General features: G+C 45.1%; 1 pseudogene; it reads left to right on the top strand.

Annotated features, from left to right (window-relative positions):
- The first annotated feature begins 210 nt into the window (after positions 1-210).
- LOC147434662 (uncharacterized) lies at positions 211-1,022 on the top strand (annotated as a pseudogene).
- The last annotated feature ends 5,416 nt before the right edge of the window (positions 1,023-6,438 follow it).

The raw sequence follows: 6,438 nt of genomic DNA on the forward strand, positions 1-6,438 counted from the left end.
CGTCAACTGTTCGCATGATGTAGGTTTACTTGTTAAATTCAATTGGTTTATTTGATTTTTTCATTTAATTGGCCGCATAGTGTGAAAGGGACCAAATCCCAAAAACCCCTATTTAGAGGTTGAAGGCGATCATTTTGTCATTTTCCATACTAGGTGCTACAATGGCAAGAACAAAACAAACGGCAAGGATTTCATATCCAGAGGGCCCGGATGGCCAACGAATCCCAGATACAGCAACAGAAGCTAGAACTTCACAATTTCAAGTTGAGCTCCACACAGAAGAAGCTGGAGCTTCAAATCAACATGGTCAGTCCTCTATAGTAGGAAAAGAGAGAAGGAAGCATCGCCTTGTTGTCTATTCATCAGACTCCAACGATTCTGAGGGAAACACGCCGGATGAAAGCGACCAAGGCAAAGAAACAAATAACCAAAAACAGCCGTCAAAAGGCTCCTAAGAGACGCAAATGGATGAAGATCCCCCATGGGTTGGCATCAAAAGACAAATTTATGCCGCTCACATGTCTACAGGGGGTAAGACACTCCCTAAAGGGAGTGGACCCACACCATCACATCCGCTCAATAGTGAAGAGCACGAATCAAATGAAGAGTGGGTGGAATCGGATTATGAGGTAGTGAAGGTGCTTGTGCGGCCGAAAAAGAGAAAGAGCATTGTCTACAAGAAGAGGAAGCCAGCTGCCCCAACTGGTGCAACAAATGTACCTCCCGGTAGACCTCAGAAGGTGCGAAAGCGCAACCGTTCTTTTGCGAAGATTCGCCACTATCAGAAGAGCACCGAGCTCTTGATTCGGAGGGCCCCTTTCGCAAGGCTTTGCAGGGAGGTTTTGCAAATGTACAACACTGAGTTTCGGATGGGCGCGGTGGCCATAGAGGAAGTCCAAGAGGCAGCAGAGCAATATCTAACTAGCATATTTGAGGATACGAACCTATGTGACATCCATGGAAAGCGTGCAATGATTATGTCCAAGGATATGCTACTTGCTCGCCGTTTGCGCCATGAGTAATAGCTTGTAATTAGTAACACCTTAAAAATCAAGTACAACACCCTAATAATTTTTAAAATCTTTAATAAACTATCCAACATATAAAAGAGTAAAGTTACAAGTCAATTCACTTAGACAAGATGACTTCGTCTGTAGCCCAATCTTTGTAAACAAGCATAGTGGCCTCCATCCGCCTTCCAATCTACACAACCAAAAAATGGGCAATCAAGATACAAATACCCAGAAAAATTAAGAAAAGGTAGCTAATCAAGCACAAATCAGACCTTGCGTTGTTCCTGTTTGAAACTTGCATTGTCGACATCCTCGAATCCCATTATGACAAAATGTTCCCGAAGATTGGCAAGAGTCCAATGCGGATTCACTACAACCACCTCCACCTCATTATTAGGCATGCGGACATGAATTTCAAAGGATTGAACCACTACGACCGTCAACTGCAAGGGTATTCATTTGCCACGTTTGTGCATCCATCTTTCGTATCTAAACCGTGCATACAAGGTGCACCTTGCCTTCAAATATCGAAGGCAAAGCTGTGTGGGGGACACATTGCACTTGTAACGGCACCATCATGAAAACCGTCAACATAGCCCAATTGACACCTAGAATGGTGTCCATTGCATCTACGTCAACTTCTTTGCAAACAAACATTGTGGTGGTTTCCACAATCGGCAGAGAGTGGAATGCATGCACAAACAAATCGATGGAACAATGCCAACTGAGACCCACCGATCTAGTTGCCTTACCAAACTTTAGGGACCCTTGGAAATCTTGAAGCACCTTGCCCTTGTAAGAAAGCAAGGCCCAATGGTCTAGAGTTGGCCATTTTGCACTCTGCAATGAGGGTGTCTCCACGGCTTCTAACCTACCATAGCCTTGGGTTGACTTTGGTACCACGTACTTGTGGGAGTACTTGAATATTCGCTGGTCGGTAAGTTTTCTCGACGAGACATTAGGAAACATAAGCTCCCCAATGTGAGCATGCACAACCATGAACGTGCCTGAGAGGCACTCAAGCGGCAGCTACTCAACTAAGCTGGATGGAAAAACATCTTTACAAATTCCCTTAGTCAAACAAAATGATCGCATGCACGTTAAACATGATATATGCATGGGATAGCTAAACCATGAGGACTTACAATGAGGTGCAAATTGAGTTGAAGCTCTCTGCAGGTGGATCTTAGCTGCACTGTACATGTGTTGCACGATGGCCACCATTCTGGACTTGGTATTTTTGAATGCCAATAGTCTTCCCTCCCAATGGTGTTCCAACACTACAACATAACCCAAAGTTAGCGACGCCCTATATATCGACGCCCGTACCTTTCCACGTGGATATCGAGGTTCTTTTACCACGTTGATATACGCATCAAAAAGTGCGTCGATATGTGCGTGGAAAGGTATGATTTTCCACGTGTATATCGACGGGCATTACCACGCGTATATCGATGCACTTTTCGATGCTAAAAATTGGGGGAAAAACAGGGAAACCCGCACGCAGGGGCCATTTTCGCCTTCAACGCGCGTGCTCAGATCTTGGCCGAAACCTGCTGCGTAGGTATTATGGCACTCTCCCCCAACCCCTCTCTCTCTCTCTCTACATCGTGTGTGTGTGTGTAGGAAAGAGATAGATAGATAGAGAGAGAGAGAGAGAGAGAGAGAGAGAGAGAGAGAGAGCGGTGTGTGTGTGTTTGTGTAGGAAAGAGAGAGAGAGAGAGAGAGAGAGAGAGAGAGAGAGAGAGAGAGAGAGAGAGAGAGAGAGAAAGAGAGCGGTGTGTGTGTGTGTAGGAAAGAGAGAAGAGAGAGAGAGAGAGAGAGAGAGAGAGAGGTGTGTGTGCATGTAGGAAATTAAAGAGAGAGAGAGAGAGAGAAAAATGTATGCGTAAGAAATTAAAACTAAAGAGAGAGAGAGAGAGAGAATTAATGTATGCATAGAAAATTAAAATTAAAGAAAGAAATGAAATGAAATGTTATATTAACGTCTTCAAAAGACCAAAGTGACCTATAAGACCAGAAAGTTACAATGTGGTGGATCTGATACAAAGTCAGAATAACAAGATGACAAAATGACAAAATAAAATATTATGGAATCGTAAAATGCTTGGTGTGGACTAAGCAGCTAAATCAGCTAGCTGGGATAGGTAGATCATAGGAGATCCAACATCTGTCATCGCTGGCGGACCTCATCAATCTCCTCCATGGTCAATAGTCTGACCGAGCGTTGTGCATGTCGAGCCAAAGTGACCTGGATCCTCTGATGCAGCCTGTGTCGATGTTGTGTAGTCTGGCCTCCGCAGTCGTGGGCGTCTGGATCTCCCTAACTCAGTCACTCGTTCGATCAGTAGAGACATAGGGAAGTAGAGAGAGAGAGAGAGAGAGAGAGAGAGAGAGAGAGAGAGAGAGAGAGAGAGAGAGAGAGAGAGAGAGAGAGAGAGAGAGAGAGAGAGAGAGAGAGAGAGAGAGAGAGAGAGATAGGGAAATAGGGAGAGAGAAAAAGATAGAGAATAGAGAGAGAGAGAGAGAAAGAGAGTGATATATATTTATTTATTTATTTATATATATATAGAGAGAGAGAGAGAAGTGGAGAGCGAGACAGAGAGAGAGAGGTAGGGAAATAGGGAAATAGAGAGAGAAAGAGAAATAGCGAGAAGGAGATCGAGAGAGAGAGAAAGGGAGATAGCGAGAGTGAGATCGAGAGAGAAAGAATGAGAGATAGGGTATGTAGACAGAGAGAGAGAAATAAAGAGATAGAGAGTGATATATATATAAAGAGAGAGAGAGAATTAACTAGAGATAGCTACAGAGGTAGAGAGCCTGAGAGATAGATAGTAGATAGAGAAAGAGTTAGGTTGGATGACCAATTGTGTGAAAAGGACATAAACTCTCTCTATCTCTCTCTCTCTCCCTCTAGAAGAATTTATGGAACTAAAAGAGGCAAAGGGGTTTTGCCCGCTACATGCATTTCCATGTACGTACACCTGTGAGTGCACGTATGTGTCTACCCATATAGGATTTGACCAATAAAGACGAGATTTTGACCCGATGGTCCTGATCTCCGTACACCTCTGGACCGAGGTGTACGGAGATTGGGCAAGACTAGAGAATGCGAGGTAGTTTACATTGTGAGGAGTATATATATTAAAACAAAATTCATAATCATTCTAGATGGCAACATCATCAACTAACATGGAGGAAAAGATTGCATGCTCGTGCACCCTCTGCAAGTATCAAATCCTACGCAAGCGTAGGATATGTAATGAGCATGTGCACAAGTACGGAGAGTTTGCTAGAGAAACCGTACAGAATCTACGATACGACTCCAACGCAACATGCATTGATTTTTGCGACATAGCACCTACATCTACGAGAGAGAGAAAAAGGATTATGCGTGAAGGTCCTACCAATACAGAGCCAAGGATGGAAGCAGAAAAGGGCTTACAGACAGAAGACGATGGCATGGAGGAGATGTTGGATGTCTTCTTCCAGACAAGCGAGGAGAACGCTAATGAAGGAGCACCAGAAGCCGTGCGCCTATCTCCTGAAGACATGTTGAGGAAGTTGGCACGTCAACCTGTTGGGGTTAAGGCCTATGTGCATTGACCGGTCTCCCAGGTCATGGGCGCCCGCTCACTGTTACCCTATAATAATAGTGAGTATACTGTATAGGGGGAGCATCCACTTCACAGTGTACCCACCCACATTGTGTGTGTGTCTCCTTCTCTCTCTCTCACTCTCCGTCTGTGGTGCTCCCCGATCCCCTTCAATTGGTATCAGAGCGTAGGTACGGAGGGAGCGCGTGTGTGCACAGTCACGACGACAGCGGAGAGCCAGTTTCATTCCTGAAATCGCGTCCGCACGCGTGCACTTTCAAGAGTGCAAATAGGGTTTCGACTTCGGCATCGGCAAATTCAGCTTTCCGAGAGCGTTTCCACAAGGTGTCCTGGCGTTTTACCCCCCTTTTGAAGCCATTCGAGCCATCAGAAACCTCATTCGAGCTACAAATGAGGAGCTGCATTTTTCAGCCCCAAAATTGAGCTCTTAAACAACTGCATAAACAAGTCACAAACGTGTCCCAGATCAGCCGACAACTGAGCCATACATGGACACCTTCAAAGAGGAAACAATGGCTGAAACTTCAGCGCCCAAATAAGCCCTCAAACCTACCTGTAAACTTGTAAACCTGTAGCTGAAACCTGCTGAAAAACCTCATTCGAGCTATGGTTGAGGAGCTACATTTTCAGCCCTCTTTTGGCAGTTTATGCTACGTTTTTGGGTCAAAACGGAGGTTTTTTGGCATAGCTTTCACACCCGGACTCGGATACATGTGATCCAGGAGTCTACCTTGGGGTTTTGGCACGCTCGTCAAATTCTGAACGCTGAATTTTCCGCGGCAGCAGTTGTTTATTGTGTGTCGAGGATTCCACACATGGTTTTATCTCAGATGTGAGAGTGATATTTGCTACAAGTTTCCTCACAGGTGGGAGGATACGATGTATGCCTTATGTGGTTTGATGCTCAGGGAGACTAATGTGATTGCATTTTGAGCTCGGAAATGTATGCCTCGAGCATATTTTTTGGCAGTCACAGCGTGCAGTCAGTTTGGTTACTGGTTTTGTGGCCGTTTTACTGACGAAACTCTGACAAAATTTTCCCAGGAGTTTTGTGCATATCATTTATGCGATCTAGGTAGAGATTGTGGGTTGCACTCATCATTTGCATGCGGTGTTCTCTGCAGGTGGGAGATTTGTACGTGTGTATGCATCGATACCGCACAATGTCGGCTTGGTGATGAGCTCACAGATGTATGCTCTATGACGGCGTGTGTGCAGGTGATCTTCAGACCGAACAAGTCCTAACTTCTTGGAGAAGTTTTGGGCTACGGTTGGTAGTGTGGGGCTGAATTACGGACTGTTTTTGGCCATGCAAGAGGGCTGAGAATTTTGTAATTTTGGGCTGAATTTCAGGGCTGATTCGATGAAGATTATGCACAAGGTTATGGTCGTCATGAATGCGTCTTGTAAGTAGTGCGTTTGATTGCAGTGTGATACTAGAGCAGGCGAGGCTTGTATTGACATTGAGGGAGCTCTATTTTGGAGTGTGTATCACAGGTTTTACATTGTGTTTCTGGCCATATTGGTAGACAGTTTCCAGGTGTTGTTGGTGAGGTGGTTTTGCTATCTAGCTTGCTACTTGTGCTCATGGCAGAGACAGGTGATCGATCAGATTGTGACCTCTCACAGATGCGCGTGTTTGATGGGTCAGACTTTGGGGCATGGAGAGAGTGTATGCTTGATGAATTGACACAGCGAGGGTTGCATCGACCATTGAGTGGTGATGCAGATAGACCTTCAAACATGTCTGACGATCAGTGGTAGGAGCTAGAGGAGATGGCACTATCTACACTCTCTTTGCACCTTGC

The sequence above is a fragment of the Adiantum capillus-veneris genome, chromosome 19 (assembly GCF_014529385.1).
Source record: "Adiantum capillus-veneris isolate H3 chromosome 19, ASM1452938v2, whole genome shotgun sequence".
Lineage (NCBI taxonomy): Eukaryota > Viridiplantae > Streptophyta > Polypodiopsida > Polypodiales > Pteridaceae > Adiantum > Adiantum capillus-veneris.